Source organism: Myotis brandtii, unplaced genomic scaffold (assembly GCF_000412655.1).
Source record: "Myotis brandtii unplaced genomic scaffold, ASM41265v1 scaffold486, whole genome shotgun sequence".
Classification (NCBI taxonomy): domain Eukaryota; kingdom Metazoa; phylum Chordata; class Mammalia; order Chiroptera; family Vespertilionidae; genus Myotis; species Myotis brandtii.
The window spans coordinates 1,127,188-1,142,981 of NW_005368569.1; the positions used below are offsets into that span (position 1 = coordinate 1,127,188).

At 38.2% G+C, this 15,794-nt stretch overlaps 1 protein-coding gene across 2 annotated transcripts in view; it reads left to right on the forward strand.

Moving 5' to 3' along the window:
* The first annotated feature begins 1,834 nt into the window (after positions 1-1,834).
* Positions 1,835-15,794, forward strand: part of CTCF (CCCTC-binding factor (zinc finger protein)) — a 49,026-nt gene continuing 35,066 nt past the window's right edge. For both annotated transcript variants that reach the window (XM_014547810.1, XM_014547811.1), the window contains exons 1-2: positions 1,835-1,858; positions 3,269-3,385. The gene's annotated coding sequence lies outside the window, so the exon portion shown is untranslated. The remainder of the gene's footprint in view (positions 1,859-3,268; positions 3,386-15,794) is intronic.

Here is a 15,794-nt window from a genome sequence, read left to right on the forward strand (position 1 = left end):
GCGGAGCCCTGTCGGTGCGGCCCCCCACAGCGGGCGGAAAAGACCTGAGTTCTGAACCAAGTCGTTTTTCGGGAGCCAGGGTCCGACTCCCCTTGCAGGGAGTGATAGCCTGATCTTGTGCGCCCAGAGATCTCAAAGGGATTAAAACTGATCTCAAGTGATAGGACAAGTTCCCGAGTTCTGGATGATGGGCTGGCCGACTCCGGCAGGCGACCCTTGCGTTTCCCTCGCGCTTTCAAATGCCCTGACGCCAACTTAGTACAGTGTTTAGTACTTGGGGCTCTAGCACTAGGCGAAAGCAGTTCTGAGTTCGGCAACACGATCTAAAGCTCCAGTGTCCAGTGTACGGCAGAATGAATTATTTTGACTTGGCCGGTAATTTGCCCCTACGCTGAAATCTGAGGGTTGATGTTGTAATTGAATCTTGGGTCACTAGCTGCAGTTGGTTTATAAATATCTACGCCTAATGTAACTACTCTTTAGTAGCAGACTTCCTGTAGCCCCGAGTTCAGAATTAAGTAAACATTTCCGTACGTAATCTTCATGCTTTCTTCCGAATTTACATCAACTAGTCAAGTTAATTCCACTACCCTATAGGCTGCAAAAGAAGTCAAACGGGGCAAGTATATTACTGTATTACATTTACTCCGTCCTTAAGCCGTCTTGCATCGTAAAAAAAGCTTTCTGTTGAATTGTCTTTTTGCTCTTTGCTCAAATATTCTAGTGCCTTAATATAGTATGGTCCGGCAGTTGATGTAATAATAATAACTCCGCCTGATTTGGAGAGAAGAAAGTCTTGGTTAACTTTTTTTTTTTTTTTAAGAAAAGTTACGTTAAGTTTATGAGGAAATTAAAACATCCTGGTGCTAAGCAAATTTGTCAGTCCACTGTGTAATCTCAATCTGAAGGCTTTTGCAGCGTTCTGCCTCTATAGGGGAGTCTTTCAACATCCCTTTTTGAACCCTACAAAATGTTCCTTCTCCCTCCCCCTCCTTCACAATAAAATTGCACTAACTAACTAAATGCAGTAGCATTGATGGAGTGTCAAGTTTGGGAATAGAACCACACTTAATTGTCTAATATATTAGTCCATTTGTATAATTTTTTGCACTCTTGTGATTTGGGGTATTATTTTCCTTTTTAAATTCTGGATGTCAGGTGGCATGTTTTACTTATTAAATAAGCTCCACATGCATTAAAAATTAAAATCCAGCAGGTCTGTAATTGAGCCAGGAGTAAAGCTCCCCCCCCTCCCCCCATGTTAGCATTGTGCTCCACAAACCATATTTTGCTTCTTAATTCAGTTGTGTGATATGCAGTCATTAACTTCTAAATCTTACACATCATTTATGCTGTTTTAATGACATAGAGCTTATCCACAGAGTTGCTATCCTTTGTGATTTCCCGAATGCCAGGATTCATACTTTGTTTTTATCGGAAAGGAGATCTACAGAGAAGATAAATTGAGGATATAAGGTTACCCAAAGGAACTTATTATTTAAATCAGTGGTATGAGGAAGATTACAACAGAACTGTTTGTCCACATAGGAAAATGCTGCTTATTTAAAAGTAGTTGTAAAAGTCTTAGAGATTTGTTCAACCAGCATAAAATGTAGGAGCTGTAAAAGTTATCCTTAAGATGCATTCAAATTCTACAGTCTTTAGGATTTTGCTTTAGAGAACACACAAAAATGAGGACACCCACCTAAGACTTAAGAGAGGCTTGGGGAGTTGCGGAGGCCATCTGTGGCTGACAAGTGCCCTGAGGAGGAATCCTGTGGCAGAGCCTTGCACCATGGTGCCTGCTGACAGAAATTCACCTCTAGAGACTGTTTTTTTTGCTTCAGAGATGTTGCTGGTATTAAATTCACTCCATATCATCTACTTTATAAGCTCCATTTTATTTTTAAAACCAGAAACCTAGTTAACCACTTATCTACCTTACTTACCTATCTTGATTCCAGATGACTTTAGGCTCTTTTGACAAAAATTAGGTCCTCTTTCAAACAACTAAGAATTGTCATAATTTAGTATTTGAAAAAGAGCATACAGGTTTAAGAAGTAATAATGGCAAGTAACGATGACTTTGCAGACCATGGATCATAACTATGTATATAGATTTGGCATGCCATATTTCAAACATCCCTAAACTTGATCTTCCCTGGCAGTATCTTTTTTGTTCTTGTTGTTGTTAGTCCTCACATGATATTTTTCCTCCATTGATTTTTTAGGGAGAGGGGAAGCGGGAGAGAAACATTGATGTGAGAGACCCATTAGTTGGTTGCCCACACCAGGACTGGTGCTGGAGATGGAACCTGCAACCCTTTGGTGCACAGGCTGATACCCTAACCGCTGGACCACACCAGCCAGGCTCCCTGGCAGTATCTTTGTGCATTTTCTCAGTGACTAGTATTTGGGTGCAAAAATGTGGTATGGTATACAGACTGCTGACATATACCTCAAGAACAGTGATTTTTTTCCACACACAGTCTTCATTTTTTGTTGCCCTTAGAATATTCAGGGGCATAAATCCTCATTCCCTTTGACAGTATATGGACTCCAATACAAAAGTTTCTTAAACTAAAAACACTAGTCCTCTATGTTTTAAATTGCTTCTCAACAGAGAAGACTTCAGGTTCATCTAAGAAAGATTGTATCAGCCTAGTTTTGTGGGCTGTAGTTAATTATGAGTTGGATTCCCTCGGTTATACCTCTCATGCTAAATTCTTTGAAAACTGTTCATTCAAATTTAGGTCTTTTCATTTCACTTGGGAATCCCCCCAAACCCCTTTCCCCTTGAAGGTAAGTTCCACTCTACCACTGCCTGAAGCTTTTCTTTTTTATTTTTAAATATATTTTTATTGATTTCAGAGAGGTAGGGAGAGGGAGAGAGATAAAAACATCAATGATGAGAGTTGATCAGCTGCCTCCTGCCTGCCCCCTACTGGGGGGTCGAGCCTGCAACCCAGGCATGTGCCCTTGACCAGAATCAAACCCAGGATCCTTTAGTCCGCAGTCTGACGCTCTATCCACTGAGCCAAACCAGCTAGGGAAAATAACCACAAATCTTTAGTCCTTTATATATTTTAGCAAATGTCTAAAAAAACACTGAGTGTTTTATTATTGGCTTAAGATATTTATGGAATGGGCCAATTAATAAGATGACATATTTTATCAGTCTTCATCTTGTCCTAAGTTTGTTTTTCATATTGTATGTGCATTTGTGTGTATTTAGTATTCATAAAAATGACTTATGCTTCTGTTTTAGAATGGTCACGGACCCGGGGCCAAAGAACAAGATGCACTAGTGGACAGACTGCTGACCAAGGGCTTGAGAGCTGGATTCTGTTTTTCCTTTTCAAACTGACTTTGCAGCCACGGAGAGGTATACTTTCATTTCTTGGTCTTAAAAATAGAAGTAATAAAACCCTCCTTGGGTTGGAGGATTTGCTGGACCATTCTTGGGTATAGGAGAAACAAGTGGGTGAGTGGTTGAGGGCATACAGGCTTTATGGTCAGAAAGTCCTCAGTTTGAAACTCTGTACTACCATATACTAGCTGGATGACACTGGGCAAGTTACTTAACCTTTCTATGCCTACAGCCCTCACTTGTGAGAGAATAACATTAATTACAGGATATTCTCAGAGTTGAGAATGTGGTAAAGCATTAAGTATCATTTTGGGACTGTACATAGAAAAAGAACAGGAAATGGTGGCTGCTTTGCTGTAGAAAACTTTGGAATATATATTTTTTGACAGTATTAGTTGAAGTCTTGGTAAATGACTTCAAGAGTCTGTTGTGGAAATTTGTAATTTTGAAGAGGAACAAACAGATGGAATCCTGTTCTTGGGGAATTTGGTATCCTGGATAAAAATGGTCCTAATTGAGTTAGCCTAGCTAATGACCCATGCTTACATCAGAGTATTAGTTATAGTCGTTATCAATTTTTTTCTTAAAATTTGAAAGGGTCACTTAAAATTTATTGTGGCTTACACTTTCTGCTATAAAATATAATAGACATCAGAGGAAACTTAAAACAGGCTTCTCACAAATGTCAGGATCTGCTAGGCTTTGGATCTCATAAACAACAAAGGTAAGGTGTTGGGTGTGAAAATTCTATCTTCTCAGGCTACCAGAAAGCACTTCTTTCTTATCCCCTAGAAAATGTGAAAATTGTTTAATTTCACTTATGTAGTGGCAAAAGGAGTGTAGAGGTAGAAATTACAAATGCTGAGATTAGGTGAACATATGAATAAATCATCTAAGTGACTACTAAGATTTTTCTTACAAACTATGCCTGAAGCATATAGAGAGGAAGAAGGGAATGAAAGCTCTACTATTCTTCAGATCTCTATTTTCCAAGTGGGCGTCTTGGTACGTCCATAAGATGGGAAGGACAAGGTCTTTGTGCTGGTTTTCTGTTGTTCCAGAAATAACTTATACTCTACAGGTTCCTTTAGAAGTGTTGATACAAAATACATACTAATGAACTGCTGAAAAGAAAAACAAGACTGATTTGAAAAGCTATTGAGAAAACTAAACTAAATAGTTTGGGGAATGGGGTTGTAGAAACATGTTGGTCACTTTTAAGTGCTGTGACTAGTTTGATCCCTGTTTCTCAAACTGGGATATAAATACCCTTAGGGTACAAAGTGTATGATTCCTGGGTACTTGAAGCTACAAGATAAGCATGACCTGTCTCCTTGGAGCTTCAGTTGTGCTCATTGAGGGGGCGGTGAGTTGAGTAATTTAACTGGTAAGTAATTAAAATATTTTTTACATTGAAATAGGTATGTATTTTAGGAACAGATATGCACTCTGTAAGACTTGTCTAAGATTACACAGGTCATCAAAATGGGGCATGAATGGCTGGTGGTGGGAAGTGTTCTTTGTATAGGTACTACAGTAGAAACCTTTGAGAAGCAATACTTTTGAGCTATAGAACAGCTCTATCATCCAGCTCTTTAATTTTCCCCATAGCATCGTACTGTGAAATGTAGATGTTAAATTGTATTAAATGGTGCTTGTTCGCTTGCATGCGTGTTCCTACACATGTGCGACATGCGCAAGAGCTCAGCACAGTTGATAGGCAGTTCTGGATAGCTAGACCAAGTCAGAAATATTGTCAAAAGAAAAGAGGAAGAATGAACAAAATCAGGTCTAAAACTATAAAATAAATTCTATAAAACAATTTTGAAAACATAACAGGTTAACTCAAGCATAAGTAACAATTTATATAGATTCTCCCCCCCACACACACTTTGATAAGTAAAATAAAAGTAAAATGGCTAAATTCTAAGCTATGGACCTTGCAGTTCCTAAGATTATTCAACAGCAGCTATTCTTAACTTTTATGTGTTTTGCTAATGTTACTTATGTTCCTCTTAATGTAAGTGGTACTTAAAAATTACATGATCTATAGTGATAATGCCTACTCTTTGAATACAGGTTTTATATTTGAACCTAATTGGTTCTAGACATACCAAAGTGACTTTCTCTGAAATGATGTGAGTTGGATCAATCCAGATATTTAGATATCTGCAGTACTTACTGAACACTTGTAATGTGTTTGATCATACTTTGAGAGGTTTTTAAAAAAATGCAATACAAAAAAAGAAATTGTTAAGGAATAAAAGTAAAGAAAAACCCAAACAAAAACCTGGCACATAGCAAGAGCTCAGTAAGTTTGAATGAATGAATGCCTAGGGCAGTGATGGCGAACCTCTGACACGCGTGAACTCATTTTTTGTTGTTGATTTTTCTTTGTTAAATGGCATTTAAATATATATAAAATAAATATCAAAAATATAAGTCTTTGTTTTACTATGGTTGCAAATATCAAAAAAATTCTATATGTGACACGGCACCAGAGTTAAGTTAGGGGTTTTTTTTCAAAATGCTGACACGCCGAGCTCAAAAGGTTCGCCATCACTGGCCTAGGGAATAAAATTAAACATTAAAACAGTAGTCAGAACAAAATAAAAAACTAGTATTGGTAGGGTGGTTAGGTTTGGGGTGACTTTTCTTCATTTTCTATAGTTTGTATAATGTAATTATTTTATCAATGCAAATAAATGCGCGCCCCCCCCCCTTTTTAATTAGATAAAGCAGAATTACCAAAAATTGGGAATAACAATATTGGGCCATAGGGGACTGATTAAATTGATACATCTATATAATAAGTTGTGATACAACCATTATATTATGCATAGATATATTATGTATAGAAATACATAAAGCAGCCCTAGTGGTTTGGCTCAGTGGATAGAGCGTTGACCTGCTAACTGAAAGGTCCCAGGTTCGATTCTGGTCAAGAGCACATGCCCAGGTTGTGGGCTTGATCCCCAGTGGGGGACTTGCAGGAGGCAGCCGATCAATGATTCTCTCTCATCATGGATGTTTCTATCTCTCCCTCTTCCTTCCTTTCTGAAATCAATAAAAATATATATTTTTTAAAAAAACATAAAGCAGATTGCCAAATAGTATGCACACTGTGTTCTCCCATGTGAGAGTAAATATGTGTGTGTATACAGGGTGTCCCCAAAAAATGTACACACACTTTTTTCCTGATAGCTCACTTGATGTTTCTTTTTAGATTTAACCCACTGGAATTAATAATATTCAAGTGCGTATATACATTTTGGGGAGACACCCTGTATAGGGAGGGGACTATAGATATAAACCAGAATGCTTATATAAAACCTATAGGTTTATATTCTGGCTTATCTGAGTTTTCTCCTATTACCTGTATTGTATTTTTTTTTTCCTTGTTTGGGGGAGATAATTGTAGCTGAGAACCAAGATATACATTGCTACCTGAATTAATCTAAAAACTTTTAGCTGACGCAATATTATTGAAAGCCTGTATTTTCATTGGAAGAGCCAAGTTTTTGGTTTTGTAGTTGTTTTTTTTGGGGGGGGGGCGAGTACAAATTAATTCAGTAGGTTAAATAGGGAATGCTACATGCAGAGAGGGAAGATCAAGTATAAAAGCAAAAAAATATATAGCAGAATGTGACCATAAGGAAAGAGCTAGACCATAATTCCTCTTGTGTATTTTTTGTTGTTATTTTTAAATATATTTTTATTGATTTCAGAGAGGAAGGGAGAGGGAGAAAGAGATAGAAACATCAATGATGAGAGAGAATCATTGATTGGCTGCCTCCTGCAAGTCCCCCCACTGGGGATCAAGCCCACAACCCAGATATGTGCCCTGACCTGGAATCGAACTGTGACCTCCTGGTTCATAGGTCAACACTCAACCACTGAGTCATGTCAGCTGGGCTATTTCCTCTTGTTTTTGGTACATCACAAAAGAAGGGATCATGACATACTTATTTTTTAAATTTTTTATTTTAATTCTTTTACCAATATTCGTCATCTATTTGTTATTTGCTCAAACCCAGTGGTATAGTGGTATCGGAATTGTTAACCTGAACTCCATGGGAAACAACTTTATTAATTATAATACAATGCTTATCTGTAGTTCTTTAGTCCTTAATCTTATAATTTCTACTCATTTCCAAGTTATTTAGGTACAATTTCCCCCTCTCTCTCCAATGAAGATATATATCTGTAACAGTGAGATTCTTTTTATTTTTATTTATTGCTGACAGTATTATATTATTTTTATTTATTTATTTAAATATGTTTTTATTTATTTCAGAGAGGGAGAGAGAGATAGAAACATCAAATGATGAGAGAGAATCCTGCATGCCCCCTACTGGGGATTGACCCTGCAACCCGGGCATGTGCCCTTGACCGGTATTGAACCCGGGACCCTTAGTCCAGATTGACGTTCTATCCACGGAGCCAAACAACTAGGGCTATATTCTTTTTAAAAGAAAATAAATTTATACCTCCTTCACCTATTTCTCCCACTCCCCACGACCCATCTCTGGCAACAACCAATTTTTCTTTTATACAATCTGTATTGTAAAAATTTTTTAAAGGAAAAGGAATCCAGTACAATAGGAAGAAATACTGAAGCTTTCTGATACCCTTCAAATTACTAGGAAGGTACTTCCTTATTGCTGGATGTTAACCTGTTCCTTTAAGGGCAGCAATCCTTTGGCTTTTTGCCTCTAATATTTCTCCTCCTATTCCCCATTGTTTTAATTATTTCTAACATAAGAGTAAATTGACTTTGAGTGAGAGCCAAATTAATTGTAAATTTGAGGGCATAGATTTTGAAATGTCTGTTCTTGACTCTTCTTAGTAGTAGATATTTTCTGATTTAGTGATTTCTAGATAGGTGTACATCTTAGCTAGTGGCTAAGTAGGTTATCCTATCAGGTATATACCTATAGCTCTAAGCATTTGTTGCACTGAAATTAAATCCTCTATTTCTTATTTTAAAAAGAGGTAGATGATACACCAGCTTTCCCAACAACAAAGGAGGAAATAGAGTCCTAAAATGTTCTAGATGGGTGCGGGCTTTTGAAGAAAAAAGCCGATATCTTAATGTTCTGTGCAGTGGGGAGGGAGGGGAGTTCTATAAACAGTAATTACACCCTAACTTTGAGAAGCCTTTATAGTTTAAAACATATTCTAATGGAGGAAAGAGCCAGTCTGTATATTGTAACTTATGTTTGTGGTATTTTTGCCCAACACAGGGATTCCTCTTTAAATTTCTTGGACTTCAGGTGTAAATGCTACCTGGTAGAGTGGTGTGCATTAACCATCTTCATCTAAATAGGTTTCAGAGACTTCTGCCTGATTTCTGGGTTACAAACAAGGATACTGCAAAGCTAGAGAACCACCTTTTGCTCCACTCTAATGTACAACTTTACCGTATGCAGTTGTTGAAATTTCCTGTTTGATTTCTTTCAGCTGGAAACTGGACATACTTGTCCCCTTCTTACCTATAAGGATGAATCTAATTGATAACCTAAAAAAAGTGTAGAATGTTAAAAGCCAGGAGAAATTTTAAGTCATCTGGCAATCCCCTCATTTTGCAGATAAGAAAGCTCAGAGGCAAAGTGATTTACCCAAGGTCTTGGTATAGAACAGTACATCTTACATCTGTCTTTTTTTGTTCTTCCTTAGACTGGCTCTAATTAGTTTCTAGGTTTCATAGAATAGCTTGCATTTACTTCTGTAGCTAATTATTTTCTATGGATTCAGTTTTTTAGATCTTTTGACAGAGAAACATATCAGTATATGTTTAGAAAAGATATATCTTTAGAAAAACATGGAGATTATACTTTACTGCTCTCAAATATAGTACACCTGTTCACTGGCACACATTGGGTTTTTTGTATGTATTTGTCAGAATTTTTTTTTAATGCCATCACCAACTTTAAAGTTTATCCATGTATAATGCATTACTAGGCTCTAGCAGTCGCTAATATTAAAGCTTGGAATCTAATACCAAGGCTGTTAGAACTTTGAGCTTATTCATCTCTTTCTGGATAACCCAGGACTTTTTCAGAATCCTTTAGTAATTTCCCTGGGATAAGAACAGACCATCCTTGGGAGGGCTGGTGTTGGTTAGCACCTCTATTTTTAGTGTAGTCCAGTTGGACCTCTGAAATGTCAAAATTATTTCAGCCCACTACTTTTTATTTGTTTACATAAACTCGGGTATAACAAAACTCTGGCATAGCATAGTCACTATCACATATGGTAAAGCAGGTACAAACTATTTTACATTCACAGAGATATGGTATGGTGCAGAACTATTCTATAACAATAGGATACTCTAATTGTTTTTAATATATCTTGTGTTTCTGTTTTATACTTGTAACTTTCTACTATTTAACATTTTTGTTATAAGTATATGTTGAGACTGTAAAGTAATAGTGACTTGGTTTCCTCTTGGGAATAAATTTTAAAAATAATTTTTTTGTCTTTTTGGTCTCTTGTTAGACAGGATCTTTGCTCCTTCTCCTCTCCTTGTTGTGTCTTTTAGGTATTTATAAATATGTAATTTGCCTGTACCCTCCCCCCCCAATTTCTTGGTTAAGCTATTACCTATGTTTCCTTTTTTCCTATATTTGTTTTCATATTTCTAAGGAGCAGCCAAGTTGGCAGATTGTTTCCATAATTTGAACTTTGTTCAAAGGCATTATATTGACGTTTATTATTACCCTTATTATGCCTTTGGTACACGTGTGCATTGTTGAATTTAAGCTGTTAGCTTCTAATTTAAGATTGACCTTATAGGGGACCCCCTTTACCAAATAAAAATGATTTGGTTTTTACCAAGTAGCCTTCATGAGTGAGTACTGGGTTATAGAAATACTAGAGCAGCGGCCACATGGTCATTGATACACATTGCAAACCATGAGTTCACTTGGTTATTATGTATGTCCATTTCTCTCTTTTTCTTTTTTACTTTCTGTCACGCATTGACCTTGTCCCATACAATCTAGAGAGATCTTTTGATACTGATAGTACACATAATAGAGGTTAAACCTTAGAACTTCCTTATTAAATTATACATTTCAGTTTTGCTTATATGGGAATCATTTATATTTCTAAATAAATAAAACAGTTCTTTGTATTAAAGACTGAATCAAACATTCTCATAGTAGAAAACGGTGCATATTTGAGTAGCTTATATTTTTGTAGACCTGCATTTAGGATAAATAACTATTCTAGGTCAGTCACTTCCAAGCCATAGTCAGCAGAGATTCTATATCAGAATCTCTTGAGGACTTTTTTTATATATGTATTTTTATTGACTTCAGAGAGGAAGGGAGAGGGAAAGAGAGAGAGAAACATCCACGATGAGAGAGAATCACGGGTCAGCTGCCTCTTGCACTTCCCCTACTGGAGATAGAGCCCACAACCCAGGCATGTGCCCTTGACTGGAATCGAACCTGGGATCCTTTGATCCCCAGGCCAATGCTCTATCCACTGAGCCAAGCCTGCTAGGGCTCTTGAGGACTTTTTAAAAGGTCTCATCCAGCCCGGCTGGCGTGGCTCAGTGGATGAGCGCCTACCTAGGAACCAGGAGGTCATGGTTCAATTCCCAGTCAGGGCACATGCCCGGGTTATGGGCTTTATCCCCAGTAGGAGACATGCTGGAGGCAGCCACTCAATGATTCTCTCTCATCATTGATGTTTCTGTCTCTCTTTCCTTCTCCCTTCCTCTCTGAAATCAATAAAAAAAATATATATGTATTTTTAAAAAGTCTCTTCTACACCAGAGCTACTGAATCAGAATCTCTGGGATCTATGTATTTTAAAGTTCACCAGGTGATTCTGTTACCAGCCAGGTTTGGGAAACAGTGCTTAGGTAGAATGTGCCCCAAAATCCATGGAGGTGCCTGTTAGATGTTCTATAAATTCTCTCTGTGTGTAATTTATTCCATTTTATAGCATTCATTCAAGATGATGGATTTGCCACAGATTCCCACCCTTTTCTCCTATTTCCAGTAATGGAAAACTGTGGAACTGCTCCAAAGACAGTATAACTGAGCTGTTTTCAGGGATATGGGCCTGGAGCAGGGCAAGGAGGGATTTGGTGGTCACTCTTTTTTTTTTTTTTGTGTCTTTTAGGTATTTATAAATATGTAATTTGCCTGTACCCTCCCCCCCCAATTTCTTGGTTAAGCTATTACCTATGTTTCCTTTTTTCCTATATTTGTTTTCATATTTCTAAGGAGCAGCCAAGTTGGCAGATTGTTTCCATAATTTGAACTTTGTTCAAAGGCATTATATTGACGTTTATTATTACCCTTATTATGCCTTTGGTACACGTGTGCATTGTTGAATTTAAGCTGTTAGCTTCTAATTTAAGATTGACCTTATAGGGGACCCCATTTACCAAATAAAAATGATTTGGTTTTTACCAAGTAGCCTTCATGAGTGAGTACTGGGTTATAGAAATACTAGAGCAGCGGCCACATGGTCATTGATACACATTGCAAACCATGAGTTCACTTGGTTATTATGTATGTCCATTTCTCTCTTTTTCTTTTTTACTTTCTGTCACGCATTGACCTTGTCCCATACAATCTAGAGAGATCTTTTGATACTGATAGTACACATAATAGAGGTTAAACCTTAGAACTTCCTTATTAAATTATACATTTCAGTTTTGCTTATATGGGAATCATTTATATTTCTAAATAAATAAAACAGTTCTTTGTATTAAAGACTGAATCAAACATTCTCATAGTAGAAAACGGTGCATATTTGAGTAGCTTATATTTTTGTAGACCTGCATTTAGGATAAATAACTATTCTAGGTCAGTCACTTCCAAGCCATAGTCAGCAGAGATTCTATATCAGAATCTCTTGAGGACTTTTTTTATATATGTATTTTTATTGACTTCAGAGAGGAAGGGAGAGGGAAAGAGAGAGAGAAACATCCACGATGAGAGAGAATCACGGGTCAGCTGCCTCTTGCACTTCCCCTACTGGAGATAGAGCCCACAACCCAGGCATGTGCCCTTGACTGGAATCGAACCTGGGATCCTTTGATCCCCAGGCCAATGCTCTATCCACTGAGCCAAGCCTGCTAGGGCTCTTGAGGACTTTTTAAAAGGTCTCATCCAGCCCGGCTGGCGTGGCTCAGTGGATGAGCGCCTACCTAGGAACCAGGAGGTCATGGTTCAATTCCCAGTCAGGGCACATGCCCGGGTTATGGGCTTTATCCCCAGTAGGAGACATGCTGGAGGCAGCCACTCAATGATTCTCTCTCATCATTGATGTTTCTGTCTCTCTTTCCTTCTCCCTTCCTCTCTGAAATCAATAAAAAAAATATATATGTATTTTTAAAAAGTCTCTTCTACACCAGAGCTACTGAATCAGAATCTCTGGGATCTATGTATTTTAAAGTTCACCAGGTGATTCTGTTACCAGCCAGGTTTGGGAAACAGTGCTTAGGTAGAATGTGCCCCAAAATCCATGGAGGTGCCTGTTAGATGTTCTATAAATTCTCTCTGTGTGTAATTTATTCCATTTTATAGCATTCATTCAAGATGATGGATTTGCCACAGATTCCCACCCTTTTCTCCTATTTCCAGTAATGGAAAACTGTGGAACTGCTCCAAAGACAGTATAACTGAGCTGTTTTCAGGGATATGGGCCTGGAGCAGGGCAAGGAGGGATTTGGTGGTCACTCTTTTTTTTTTTTTTTAAATCTTTATTGTTCAGATTACATTTGTTCCTCTTTTCTTCCCCCCCCACAACTCCCCTCCTCCCAGCTCCCGCCCCACCCTCCACCCCCACTCCTCACCCACCGTCCTCATCCATAGGTGCACGACCTTTGTCCAGTCTCTTCCCGCATCTCCCACTCCCCCTTCCCCCCCAAGAACAGTCAGTCCATTCCCTTTCTATGTCCCTGATTCACCATAATCTTGGTGGTCACTCTTGAGAGAGCAAAAAGAAGTGAGACATTAGGTTGCTGTGTGCCAGCAAAAGTGTGATCCAGGCTGTAGAAAGTAGAGAGGGACAGCATGTGTGTGGGAGGCAGCCTCCAGTCGGTACTGTGGCATAGCATGTTGACTCTCAGGTAAGTTTTGTCTTTTGTTTTAAATGTTCAATAAATGAAATAAACAGGCTACCTTTAATGTGGGGCTAGAACATGGCCTCTGTAACCAGGTTACAATAATAACTTTGAGATGGTTTAGTACATTTCCATTTGTTTTATGTTGAATATTTTTGCACAAAGTTGGTCTAATTCCTTACATATTTAAATTTCCCCATATGTTATATCCCTGCTAGAATGCTCCTCTCTTACTGTAGTTTGCCTGGCAGGATCCTCTCACCCTTGAAAATCCAGCTTTAATAATTCTTCTCCTTAAAGCCCTCCTTCACTCATTTAAGCCATCCTTTGTGCCAGGGTATGGGAAGTCTGTTAACCCCTGTTACAGCAGTCATCACACTGTATAGCTGCTATTTGTTTTATCTGTCTCCCTGCCAGATGAGCTTCCTGAGAACTAAGCCCTGTGCAGTTAGGACCTCCACTACAGTACCAAGTAATTAAAAGGGAAATTCATATTTGTAACTAGCATCAGGCACCTTTTGGTGAATTACTAAATCTTAATGTCTTAAAAAATTAGTGTATTCAATTAGCTTTTATTTTTACGTGGCAGGATTTTTAATATTTTTTAAAATTTTTTTAAAAAACTGATTTCAGGGAGAGGAAAGGAGAGGGAGAGAGAAATAGAAACACGAATGATGAGAGAATCATTGATTGGCTGCCTCCTGCATGTCCCCTACTGGGGGTCGAGCCTGCAACCCGGGGCATGTGCCCTTGAGCAGAATCAAACCCAGGACCCTTCAGTCTGCAGGCCGATGCTCTATCCACTGAGCCAAACCATCTAAGGCAGGATTTTTTTTTTTTTTAATCTAACCTACAATTGTGTTAGGACTTCTTTTTCTGTTTAATAAATGACATAAACATAGCAAAAAAGAAAATAAGCTCATACAATTAAGCTTTTACTTAGCACACAATGTTTGTTTTTCCATGTGTTCTTCCTGCTCTTGTCATGTACAAGAACCATTTGTGCATGTTTCATATGACATTGGCACCAATGTTGAGTGTCTGCTGTTTATCTAACACTTTTATATTCATTGCTGCAGAAATAAAAGACATAGTTCCTGCCCTTACCATTAAGCTAAAAGTCTATTTGGGGAAAAGACACAGACATAGAACAATTGACTATAGTGAAAACCAAAAAAAAAACAAACTTGAAGTCAGCAGTCAAGGTTGAGAAGACTACTGATTTAGGGCAGCAATTTTCAACCTTTTTCATCTCATAGCACACACTAATTACTAAAATTCTTCAGCACACCAAAAAAAATATATATTTTGCCTATCTGACAAAAAATAGGTATAATTTTGACTCATTCACATCGGACGACTATTGTTGTGTTGACTTGTCATTTTTTTATTTGATGACCTAAGGGAAAAGTCGGGTATTGCATGTTTTACAAATTCTTGTGGCACACCACTGTGCTGCAGCACACAGGTTGAAAATCGCTGGTTTAGGGGATGAGTTGAGCTGAGAGGGTGGGGGACAACGGAGTTGGCTATTGTGTGGAAGATGCCCCAAAGGTGAGGGTGGGTGGGTGGAAAGTATGGGAATAGATTGTACAGAAGTCTGGGAGCAAAGCCGAGGAGTTGATTTAGTAAGCCTCAACCACGTGTTTTTTGCGCCTCATTTCAAGAGTTAGTCTGGCAGCAATATACTGGACAGACTAAACTAGTAAGAGACCAGCCTGGGAAGCTGTTCTGGGTGTTTGGGGTTTCTTTTTTGTGGGGGGGGGGTGGTTTTGTTTGTTTGTTTTGCTCTTAAGTTTTCTCTTCCATTCCTGGATTTGGTCAGTCACCAGGTTCTGTTAACTGGTTGCAGCCTTTATCCTACAGAAATTCAGTAGTTTATCAAATAAGTCATTTTTGTGGTGGGGAAAATTTATCTAGGGCTTGTGATTAGAATTCTAGGAAACAAACATCATATATTTTTGTTTAGCTAACATGTATTCATTGCCTTTGGTGGGACCGGGAGGTGGGGCGGGAAGGGGATACAGAGAAGCACAGTTGCCAGGCTCTGTGCACACATTGTTTTATTTAATCTTAATGACAACCTATGAGGTGGATAACATTATTCCTGTTTTGTGCACAAGGAAATGGAGGCACAGAGGGGTAGCATATCTCACTCTAGGTCAGTGATGGCGAACCTATGACACGCGTGTCAGAGGTGACATGTGAACTCATTTTTTTGGTTAAATATATAAAATAAATATCAAAGATATAAGTCTTTGTTTTACTATGGTTGCAAATATCAAAAAATTTCTATATGTGACACGGCACCAGAGTTAAGTTAGGGTTTTT